Source organism: Coffea arabica, chromosome 6e, assembly GCF_036785885.1.
Source record: "Coffea arabica cultivar ET-39 chromosome 6e, Coffea Arabica ET-39 HiFi, whole genome shotgun sequence".
NCBI classification, from domain to species: Eukaryota; Viridiplantae; Streptophyta; class Magnoliopsida; order Gentianales; family Rubiaceae; genus Coffea; species Coffea arabica.
The window spans coordinates 18,868,729-18,882,051 of record NC_092321.1 but is presented as its reverse complement, the minus strand read 5'-3'; the positions used below and the strand labels follow the sequence as shown (position 1 = coordinate 18,882,051).

The following is a 13,323-nucleotide window of genomic DNA, read 5'->3' as shown; positions in this document are numbered from 1 at the left end:
TCAGGATTCATTTTGACCGTAAACACCCATTTACATCCAATAGCTCGTTTACCTGCAGGTAGGGTAACTAAAGTCCACGTACCATTGACATCTAGAGCATTCATTTCCTCAATCATAGCATTCCGCCATCCGGAATGAGCTAATGCCTCTTGAACAGTTTTGGGTACAGAAATAGTGTCTAGGGATGTAAGAAAAGCACGAGAAGAGGAAGACAAATGATTGTAGGAAACAACTGAAGAGATTGGATAAGTACATGCACGTTTACCTTTTCTTTGAGCAATAGGGAGATCAAGATCATCATTGGTAGTCGGATCTGATGACGAAGATACTGGTTCATCAGGACATGATGTTGGAGACTCCAGGACCAAGTCAGAACTGGGCAGATGTGGGCGACGCGAGTAGGTGTATTTGATGGGAGGCTTAACTGGTGTAGAGGGAGGCGAATCCAAATTTGGTATGACACTATAGATTAACAAATCATCATCCTCCCCCGGACTCACAGAACCTGAAGATGAGGAGAAAGGTGTTTGTTCCAAAAAAGTGACATCGGCAGACACAAGATACTTACCAAGACTAGGACAATAACAACGATACCCTTTTTGTACACGGGAATAACCCAGGAATATACACTTTAAGGACTTAGGATCAAGTTTTGTAACTTGAGGACGAACATCCCGAACAAAACAAGTACACCCGAATATCTTTGGTTCTATAGGAAACAATTGTCTATTCAGGAATAGAGTGTGTAAAGGAGTATTACCAGATAAAACAGAGGAAGGCATACGATTGATTAGAAAACAAGCAGTAGATACAGCATCAGCCCAGAAGCATTTAGAAACCTTCATTTGAAATAACAAGGCTCGAGAAGTTTCAAGAAGATGTCTATTCTTTCTCTCAGCAACCCCATTTTGAGAAGGGGTGTCAACGCAAGAAGTTTGATGGAGAATACCCTGCTCAAGCATGTATTTCTGAAAATTTCCTGAAACATATTCTTTTGCATTATCACTTCTTAAAATTTGTACTGGTTTACCAAATTGGGTTCGTATTTCAGCACAAAAGGAAGAAAAGTGAAAGAATAATTCTGAGCGATTTTTCATCAAATAAAGCCATGTCATTCTAGAATAATCATCAACAAAGGTAACAAAATATCTGAAACCAATTTTAGAAGTCACCGGACAAGGACCCCAAACATCGGAATGGACTAACTCAAAGGGAGCAGTAGCTCGTTTATTGATTCTAGGACTAGAACTAAGACGATGGTGTTTAGCAAACTGACACGACTCACAATCTAATGAAGTAATGTTCGAAAGCTGAGGACAAAGTTGCTTTAACATAGAAAGCGAAGGATGACCCAATCGACAGTGTTCTTCAAGAGGAGAGACTGTTCCAGCACAGGCTATAGACCCTGGTTTCTGTGTATCAAGAATGTAGAGACCGTCAGACTCATGTCCCTTACCAATAATCTTCTTCGTCATGAGATCCTGAAATACACAAGAACCAGGAAAAAATGAGACACAACAATTAAGGGCACGAGTAAGTTTGCTGACAGAAATCAGATTAAACGATAGTCGTGGTAGACTCAGAACAGATGACAAATGGAGAGATGATGTAGGTTTAGTGGTTCCAGACCCAATAACACTGGATGTTGAACCATCGGCTAAAGTAACAGGAGTGATAGATTTATGTGGCTGAAAGTTAGAAAGTAAATTGGGATTACCTGTCATGTGATCTGTAGCACCAGAATCAATGACCCATTTTGGAGAAGAGGAAACAAGGCATGTATTGGGTTTACCTGTCTCAACAAGTGCAGTAACACGACCGGATGGCTGTTTCACTGTTTCGTGAAACTGAGTCAATCTGGCATACTCATCTGCAGAGATTGTAACAGACTTTTCAGAGGTCTCAGAACTAGATGCAACATGTGCAAATTGAGCTTTCTTATACTGTAGCTTTCGACAGTCCCGCTTGATATGTCCTGGTTTATGACAGTAGTGACATACAATTTCTCCTTGCTCCTTTCCACGATTTTCAGTAATTTTATCAGAGTTGTTGGACCCCGACCCCATGCTCTTACTGTTGCCACTACTCTTGTAGTGTTGTCTTCCTGAATCAAATGTGGTAGTACGGCTAATAAGAACACTGTTAGGCTGAGTGGATAGAACAGGTAACGTATTCTCTGTACGAAGAATCCTTCGAAAAGCATCTTCTAGACAGGAAATTTCTGATCCGGAAAGAATTTGAGATTTGGCAGTCTCAAATTCAGACGGAAGACCGGCGAGAAAACTCATAACAGCCATCTTCTCTCGCTGATTCCGTTGTTCCTCCACATTGATACTGAAGGGAAGCAGCATATTGAGCTCTTCATATGTTTTCTTGAAGTCCATAAAATAACTGGTGAGAGACTTATCTCCTTTATCTGCCCTGTAAAAATCCTTGCAAACATCATAGATACGAGAGAAGTTTCCTTTTCCCGAATATAAGAACTGCAAATAGTTCATTAACTGTTTCACTGTCTTACAATGGGTAACCAGGCCCACCACCTCACTATCAATAGAATTACGAATTTGTATATACAAGCGAGCATCTTCTCTCACCCAAGACAGTCTAGAGTCATCCGTAGGTGGATCATCGGTCAGATGACCATCCATAGAAATACTGAGTAGATATAATTCAATAGTATGGTTCCAATCAAGAAAATTAATTCCATTTAATTTGTGTTCCGTGATTTTTGAAACCAACGGAACTATATCAGAAACTCCAGTCTTTTTGTCAGACATAATTGCTAAGAAAATTCAACAAGATAACAGATTACCCACAAGAGAACCTGTCGTAGCCAGGTCCCACACCTAGATCGATGTTGACCCAAAAACGTACCTCCCTGAGTTGGCGGTGTCTTTAGAGGAACCTTTAACGCCTGCACCTTGAATATGGCAGCAGCCTCCCTCACGCCCAACAGCCCAGAAAATTTTTTTTTTTTCTTAAAAAAACTTATGAACAGAATTGCTCTACACAGAACTGCGCTGATACCATGTTAAACTCAGAAAAAGGGAATGAATTTTCCTTACCTTTTATTCATCAATCATAACGGTATATATACAAGTATAGACATATCTAGTTCCTATTATTTAGCCTACAGATCAGCCTACAATCTGTAACTTATCTAATCCCTACAAATCAGCTATCTAATCCCTACAAATCAGCCTACATCTGTAACTTATCTAATCCCTACAAATCAGCTATCTAATCCCTACAAATCAACCTACAATCTGTAACAGGATGCATTCCGCTTGATGATTACACGCTAAGTATTGTGATTAATTGTTACTGCTTCTTGGGTAGAGTGGATTTTGGGTTTTCTATATTTGGTGGCTTCTTCAAGCGAGGTATTTTGCCCAATACGGCCACCTTTACCACTCTGCTCAAAGGACTCTTTCGGGAACACAAAATTCATGAGGCACAAGGATTTTTCAAGAAAATAATATATGAAAAGCTATGCGTACCCGATAAAATTACGTATGGGACTGTGATAGATGGACTTTCTAAGGCTGGAAACACTAGCATGGCCATTCAAGTCCTTAGATTCATGGAAAAAGGAGGAAGGTGCAGGCCTGATACAGCTGCTTACAGCACTATTATCGACGGGTTGTGCAAGGATAAAATGATGGATCAAGCTCTCTCCCTGTTACACGAGATGATTGAGAAAGGAATTGCCCCTGATGTCATCACTTACAGTTGTTTGGTCCGGGGTCTGTGCAATTTAAGTAAATGGAAGGACGTTGAAAAGCTCTTGACTGAGATGAAGGCTTATAATATTGTTCCTGATGTTGTTACTTTTAATATTCTAATTGATGCACTATGTAAGGAAGGACAGTTAGCAGATGCATAGCAGGTTTTAACTGCCATGATTCAGCAAAATCAGAATCCTACTACAGTCACTTGTAATGCATTGATGGATGGGTATTGTTTACAGGGTCAAATGGGTGAGGTAAGGAGAATTTTTGATAAAATGGCTTCTAGCGGCCTTAGTCCTGATGTTCAAAGCCATAATATATTGATAAATGGCTATATGAAGAAAATGAAAGTGGAACCGGCCATGAATCTCTTCCAAGGGATCCGACATAAAGGGTTAACACCGAATGTTGTTACCTATACCACTGTCCTGCAGGGTTTATTTAGTGTCAGGAGGTATCTTACAGCAATCGAAGCTTTCGACGAGATGCGAGTTGCTGGCTTAAAACCTAATTTTCACACTTACACTGTATTGTTGGATGGTTTATGCAAGAATTCACATGCTGAGGAAGCGCTTCAATTTTTGCACAAAAAGGAAGTTGATGGAGTAGATTGTCAGATAACAATGTACAACATCGTCCTTGATGGATTGTGCAAATGTGGGAAGCTTGACAGCGCCCGGCATCTTTTCTATAGTCTCTCTTCTAAAGGATTGGATCCTAATGTTACCACATATAACACGATGATAAATAGCCTCTTTTCAGAAGGATTACTACAGGAAGCCAAAGTGTTTATTAAGAAAATGGTTGCACACCAGATCTAATTACATTTAATATTATTGTTGGTGGACTTCTGAGGGCTGGTGAATTTAATGATGCAGTGATATGTTTTGATGAAATGGATAGGAGAGGATTCTCACTGCATTTGTCTACTTTTTCCATTTTACTGGATTCATACAGAGATAGTGAAAACGATCCCTCTATTTTTAAGATAATTGAGAAGTTTGCTCCAAAAATGGGTAATAGAAGTCTAAATGATGGAGAAGGGCCATCTTATCCATAATTGGCTCCATGTGGGGCCTCTGCATATTCCGCTGCTTTTTTGGCTTCTATGTGTAATCATCCAAAGGTACATGATGTAGATTCGCAGCTGATCATATTGTCATTATCTGTCCTTTAGTTTTCAAAAAGTTTATCAACAGTCCTTGGAGGACCAATCTTTGAGCATATTCTAGAGATTTGATGATTTAATGCTTGCAGGGTGATAAGCGACGATGTGTTGAAGCTTTTTTATCACTATCAGATGAAAAGAGTGGCTACCTGGCTGTTTTCAATGCTATTCATGGTTTGTACACTTTAATCATTCCTCTCTCCTCAGTTTCTCAAATTTTTATTCCTAATTGTCTCGATGGCTCACATTGTCTGTTTGAGTCAGTCTTATGTATGCTTACTTTATACATGATAGCTTGTCCATGTAATTGTCATGTCGGGTTACTAAATTGCAGCTTAATTTATCTTCTTATACAGACATTGTTCGCATGGCAGCTGCAAAATAATCAAATTAAGGGACAAAAAAAGCAGGAGTTGTGAATGAAAGTCATTGGACTGTAGAATTCACTTTCTCCAACTAAACTTGACTGCCAATTTTTTCGAGTCTTCTTTGTTTGAGTGCGTGTTCTAATTCTTCCCATATACATCCCTGCCCTCCCCTTAGACATGAAATTAGCTCACAAAATTAGCTCACAAGTCCCTGAATTTACGGATTAAAGATCAGAGAAAGTGTAGCTAGCATTAACACCCAGAAGTTTTTTGGTGCCTAAAGTTTGCAAGTGACGAGCACAATTAAGGTCCTAAATAACATCAGTTTTGTATTAGGGCCATTAACTCTGAGTTTTTGTCACACATTTATTAACCATTTACAAGTCATGAACTACTGATACGCCTTTGGAAGGCAAAGGATGCCCTCCAGCCAAAGACTGAAGGGCAGCCGTGGCATAGCAGTTCTCAATCCGCTTGTTCTGGTTGAAGAGCAGCTATGGTTAAACTATTAAACTTCAATTCCCTTGTATCTTCTTTACCTGAGGGCTTTTCCCCACGGGAATTTTTCTGAGCTACATGCACATTGCAGGCACACTTCTGAGCTTTCTGCTCCCTTTCTCTAGAATGAGATGATAAGCACGCTGGAATATTTAGATTTTGTCATGTGTAGTTATCTGTGAGTGGAGAAGATAGAAGTAAGTTTGACTTAGTTGTTACCTACTGCATCTTCTATTCTATTATGGACGAAAAATTCTTCTCTTTTCCTTTCTGAATTTTGTGAGAGAAGATAGAAGAGCTTACTTAGTTGTTAGCATAATCAGAAGCCAGTGGATGCAGAGGGGGCTGCTTTTGTCGCTCAAAGTTCTGGCCTACATCATCTTCTATTCTTTCATTATGCCAAAATCGCTTCTCTAATATACTGGACATGCTCAGTGGAGCAGCATCAAGATGTTGAGTTTATCGCCCATACCATATGGTAATTGCATTGTTTATGTTAAACATTATTGTCCAAGGACTTATCAAGGCTAGTGAATTTGATGATGCAGTGGTTTATTTTGAAGAAATGGATTTAGCGAGGATTCTCACTGCAAGTGTCTACTTTTGCCTTTTTACTAGATTCGTTCAGAGATTGTGGAAACGATCCATCCCTTCTTAAGATAGTTGAGAAGTTTGCTCCAAAAATGGGCAATAACAGTCTAAATGTTCGAGAAAGGGGATCTTATACTTAATTGGGTCCATTTAGGATCTCTGGATATTTCACTCTTTTTTTTTGCTCCTTTTTTATTTGATTTTGCTCTTTAGATGCTCTTCTCCGTCCTTTTTAAAGACATCTTAGGTATGCAGCCATACAAAGTTGTTGAGTTTTTACTTGATATAGATTCAGATAGTCAATGTAGTATATTCAACTTGAAATATTTAGACATGTTGAACATTCTAACTTCAATAAGAGGGCAGTGTAAATGTCTCTTAATCACAGGCCCAAGCAGAAATTTCTACTATTATCAGTTCGACTTGTTTTAACAGTCTCTGCTTTTTCCTATTTTCCTATTGAAGTTTGTCTCTTAATCACATGCACTGCAGAAGCAAGTTTAGGTATGCTAAAATTGAACTCAAACGATAAATATTTGATTCTATCACTAATGATGACAGTATTGCTACGTATGAATGCAGATGGAAGAGTGCAATTTTTGTAACCTTAGTGAGTGGTGAATTAATTAATTAAAGTTGGCGCTGAAATATGCTATCATCACAGATCTGGATTGGCCATGAAATTTGACCCCAAAAAAAAATGCAGAAGTGTGGTCTGCGCATCCAAACTTTCAGAGCATTCTTCTGTGCCCGTGTCTTTCTGCTACCACTCTTTTCTCGGTGCCTGTTTCTTTTAGGTTTGTTCATGTGTTCTGAGTGAAAGTTTGACAGCCTGATGCCTGTTGAGTTCTGTCTACGTTTGGTAGGAAATGGAATGAAGAGCTTTACATTTGGTAAGAAATGGAATGACTTTGTTGCCTATGGAAAAAGAAGATGGAACCTGATGAATGCTATTTCATTACAGGGATACATTAATTCAAGAATGGGATAAACAGAAATATCAGAACAGGCACGTCAAAGAATGAAAGCACTGGATTAGAGCAAAGCAAAATCTAGTTGAACACACTTGATATTTTTGAAACACCATGAATCTGTGATGTAGTAGCTTTTCACTTTCCCTTCTCTTTCTAATGCTTGTACTCGTGCTAGCACTATACAATCGTAGTCTGTATACTTTGATGACATTAATTATCTGTATCTTTCTTTATTTTAGGGAACATGTTGAATTTTCCTTTTTCCACTTTCTGTCATTGAAAAGAATAGTGTCATCTGACAGCATCAGTGCATGTGCATCACCATGCAATCTAAGTCTTGGAGAGTTGGAAAGTAAAGGTTATCTCCCAATACAATTACAGTGACAGGCAAGGAGTTTAATAGTTTTAACAATTTGGGCGTTTGAAATTACTTTTAGGGTTAATCACACTGTGAAATTCTTGCTTTGTCTTAATACCTTGTTAAAATTATAAGTATCAATACTAATATCTTTGGTCCCAAAGAATAAAAAGCAAATGAGTCTCTAAATGGATTAATCAATTTGGTATGCAAAACCCCCTTTTTTTTGGTTGGGCAATTTTTTTCAAAGTTTTATTATTTTTCCTTTTTTTTAAGTGCACTTTTATTGAATTGTCTATTCAAAACAAGATAACAGATGAAATATCACCAAAAATTGATGATTATATTTATTTGCTATATTAAAAAGACGTTGGTATACTTTATCACGCTTAAAATACTTGCAATGTACCAAGATACGATATGTTTTTTATTGAGTAATGTACTCGATAAGAATAAGAACAAGGTAGATGATATTAGCACTTTTTTTTTTAAAAAAAAAAAGTTTTAGACTCTCCCTCTTTCTTTTTATATTATTTGAATTGAAAATTTTGCCCTCAAGCTTATAAGACTATCCTTCAAGCAATTTCTTTCTCCTTTCTTGCACACTTTATGGTTTAGACAACTACACCCTTAATCAACCTCGCAACTAGCCAGGTTTGGGACAATCCTTACTATCACCTAAAAATGCTCAAACATTCTTTGATCCTCATATAAGACGAAATTCATGATATAGCGTTATGAAATTGAGGATTCCATGAATTCAACAAAGACAACTATTTTACAGGTAAACCATCCTAAAAAGAACCAAATTCAGGTACCACAAGTTTATTAATCTGTCTTTAAATAATCCACCATAAACTCCTAAAAAGAACCACATCCAAGTTCCACAATTATATTAATCTCTCCTAAAGACAGAACTGCAATTATATAAGAAATTAAACAAAAGTAAAATTGGACAAATTAATTAAGCACTAAACTTTTGCAATAGAATGTAATGCACTTAGTCCTACATACATTTTTTTTTTTTTTTTGAAAAAGTACACACATTGACTCTGCAGCAAATATAGAGAAAAAAGCACCACCTTCACTAGGGAGTTTCTAAATTTTAATAGTAGTGGCAAACGTATCAATCAAGGACGAAAGTGAATATTGTTTTGTGGAGTTTTTTTTTGGGTTTCGGGGGGAGGGGGTAGTTTTGGCTGCTAAGATTAGGAAATTGGGTATAGATTTGCACTAACGGAAGTGATTGAAGTGATCGGTGGATATGAAAGGAGTAGAACTGGTGAGAAGTTAGAGATAGCAAGAATGACATATTGTTTTGTAATTGACACTAAATGAGGGGCGTATTTGTTAATTTTAGCAATATAAAAGAAAATTAGAGTGCTAGGGTTTTACTTGGAATGTTATTTTCATTTGACTAATAAAAATTGCCTTCAAAAATTAGCAAATTTAGCCCAAACTAAAATTATTATTATTTTTTGTCATTCATCGAGATGATTGGTTATATTTAAAAAAAAGCCTTTTTTTTTCTATGTTTAAGTATAACGTTTATTAAAGTACATTAGAACTAGAGTGATTGACTCCTTTTATAATGCTAAATAGCAATTTACATTTGTTTGGATTGTGAGTTTTTGCAGAAAAATTTTTACATTTTTCGTGAAGATATTTTCCAATCACATTTTTATCTCATATGTATATTTTTCATTAAAAATTCCTAAAAATAGCAATCCAAATAAGTATTTTTGACAATAATTAAGCACAACAATGTCATTGTACTAGTAGTTTGGGTACAACAACTTTTCTAAACATTTGATCAGCCTTCTTGGGCGGTACTGCATATCTTCAAGATTCATGGTAATAAAGTGTTATTTCTCCAAAATTTCAGGGCTAAACTGCTATTTGAACACTAACTTTTATTATTATTACTGTTTTCGGTAACAAACTTTTATTGCTAGTTGTATCGATCAAAGGCAAATTACTAAAAGGGAAAATTGTTTAAAACTTTTCTAACATTTTGTAAAATAATTTTTTTCGTCCCTCACTTTTAAAAGTGTAATTTTACGTCCCTTACAAATTTACATTAGTCAAATTTGGTTCTCTCAAACTAGTTTTTGATCGAAATCTGCCACATGCCTTGTCCGTGATAATTTTTTAAAGGCGAAATTATCAAATCTAATTTTACATAATTCGATTTATGGTCTCTCACATTTCATAAAATGAATTTTTTAGTCCCTTATATTTTACTAAATGAATTATTTTCATCATTCACATTTTTCAAAATAGATTTTTGTTATCCCTCATTGATCATGTGTGCGAATAGTTTCTTTTTAAAACCCATGTATATATTTATTTGATTTCACTTGAATAGTACGAATAGCATTTAAGATGTCTCTATTTGATTTCACCTAACGAAATTAGAGACAAATTACATGCTACTTTGTACTGCTTAGGTGAAATCAAATAGATATAAATATATATAAATTTTAAAAAATTGTTAGTTTTTCACTCATATTCATTTCTTTTTACTTAAAAATTGAAAACAAAGAAGACATTTAATTTTAAATATTATTGAGTGTTTATATTGAATTAAATTTGGACAGAAAAATTAAACAAAGGAAAAGTATGACAAAAAAAAGTAAGCAATAGGTATTTTAAAATTTGAAGAGAATCATAACAAGTAATTTAATTGTTGATCTTAAAAGTGACGAGTGAAAACTTCAGATTTAAATTGTAATTTATTAACACGACTATAGAATTTGAGTTATGACCGATTAATTAGATAGCCTTATTATACAACTCAATAAATAAATTATTATCAAAAGAAAAAGACCACAAATATTAAATAAGTTCACGTGGTGAGATCACATAGATATATACATGGGTTTAAAACAAAATTATTAGTTTTAAACCCCTATATATATATATATATATATCTATTGAATAGAATGTGTACAACTAAGATTAGACAGTTTATGTGAAATTAAATAAAGATATATTACATATTATTCTTACTGTTTAGGTGAAATCAAATAGATATATACATGGATTTAAAAAAAAACTATTGTACACATGATCAATGAGAAATGTGGGGGATGAAAAAATTTATTTTATGAAACATGAGAAACAAAACAGTTCATTTTTGTAAAATGTCAGGGATGAAAAAATTCATTTTATGTAATATGAAGGATAATAAATCGAATTATTTAAAATTTGATTTGACAATTTTGCCCTTAAAAAATGATCACTTGTAAGGCATATGGTGGATTCCGACAAAAAATTAGTCGAAAACCTAGGCCCTGTTTGGCACCCTAGTTTTTTACCAAGTTTTTTAGCTACTAGTTTTTTAACAACTTTTGCTACAGGAACCCCAAAAAACTTTTCAAAGTTTTTTACCTACACACTTCAAAAATCTATACACAAAAAATTTCTCAAAAACTTTTCTTCCTCCCTCACTCAACCCACCACACCAGACACCGCCTCCACCACCTCTCCCGGCGCCGCCGGTAATCTCAAAAAAAAATTTTGAATTTTTGAGTCCCTCACCCTCAAAAATTTATTATATATATTATATATTTATAATATTATATATTTATATATTTATTTAAACATATTATAAATATTTTATTTTATTTAAAATATATTTTTATATATTTATATAAATATTATATACCATATAAATTAATATTAATATAAATATGTAATTATACATTTATATAAATATTATATATTATATATTATATATTTAATATATATAATACATATTATATATATTACACATTTATGTATATATATTTATGTATATTTATATACAATTATATTATGTATTATGTATAATATAATACATTTATACATAATATTAACACACAATATTAATTATACATTTATACATAATACTAATACATTTATATATTTATATTAATTATATTAATACATTTATACATAATATTATATATTTATAAATTTATAATATATTAATTTATATATTTATATAATATTCATTTATAATAATATACAATTATTACAATTGTAAATATATTTATATTATGTATTATATATAATATAATACATTTATATATTTATATATACCTATATAAATATATTTATTTATAAATGTATTATAAATGCATAAATATATATAAATATTTGAACAATATTAATTATACATTTATACATAATATTAATATATTTATACATTTATATTAATTATATTAATACAGTTATACATAATCATCATATATATTTATAAATTATAAATTATACATTTATATAATATTCATTTATAATATATACATTTAAATTAATTATACATTTATAAATATATGTATATTATGTATTATATATAATATAATACATTTATATATTTTTATATAAATATATAAATATATTTATTTATAAATGTATTATAAATGCATATAAATATTTAAACAATAAAAATTATAAATTATAAACAATATTAATTATACATTTATACATAATATTAATTCATTTATACATTTCTATTAATTATATTAATACATTTATACATAATCATCATATACATTTATAAATTATAATTTATACATTTATATAATATTCATTTATAATTTATACATTTATACTAATTATACATTTATACATTTATAAATATATGTATATTACGTATTATATATAATATAATACATTTATATATTTTTATATAAATATATAAATATATTTATTTCTAAATATTTATAAATGTATTATAAATGCATAAATGTTTAAAAATATAAAAATATAAAAATTATAAATTATAAACTACTCAAAAATATGTTTTAAAAATACCTCTAAAAATAATCCAAAAAATGTCTACAGTAACATTTGAAAAACTTCTACAAAAAAGTTTTTCACCTTACAAAAACTTTTACAAAATTTTTTCAAAAACTTCTACAGTGCACTACAGTAAAGTTTTAGACAAACTCCCAAAAAACTCAGGTTCCAAACAGGCCCCTAGGTTGGGATCAAATTTGATTAACGTAAATTTGTAAGGGACGTAAAAGTATATTTTTAAAAGTGAGAGATAAAAAAGTTATTTTACAAATATATGAGAAACGTTTCGAATGATTTTCTCTTACTAAACATAACGAGGCACTATGCATATGCTTCTTTTGCTTCACTTATTGATTATTGGGGTAATTTCACAAATCTCTTCTAAGGATTGCTTTAATATCATTTAATATCCTTATAATTTCAAAAATCTCTCTTACCTCCCTTTGATTGACATTTTTTATAACATTCTCACCTCTTAATAAAAAATTCATAGACGAGGAGGGATAATAATTTACTTTGATTTGTACCCTTTCGTTATTCTTTATATAAATAGTAGAGCAGCAATTGAGACTAAAATAAACCTAACAGGCAAAAGGCAAATTGGAAGAGAAGTAAGTGCAACAAAGAGAAGTTGCAGCAGATAAGTAATTTTACAATTTTGCGATGATTAATACTTCATATCTAAAATTATCAAGACAAAATAAGAAACACAAGTTCAATGGTAAAATGAGCAACTTAAAGTGGAAATTAATAAAAGATATTGTAGCAAATTATAACAAGTTCTAATATTAAAAGGCACTCTTATAATTCACCAACTCATTTAATATAAAGAATTAATATTATTGATTAC

At 32.4% G+C, this 13,323-nt stretch overlaps 1 pseudogene; it reads left to right on the top strand.

The window, feature by feature from the left end:
- The first annotated feature begins 3,556 nt into the window (after positions 1–3,556).
- LOC113696522 (uncharacterized) lies at positions 3,557–6,496 on the top strand (annotated as a pseudogene).
- The last annotated feature ends 6,827 nt before the right edge of the window (positions 6,497–13,323 follow it).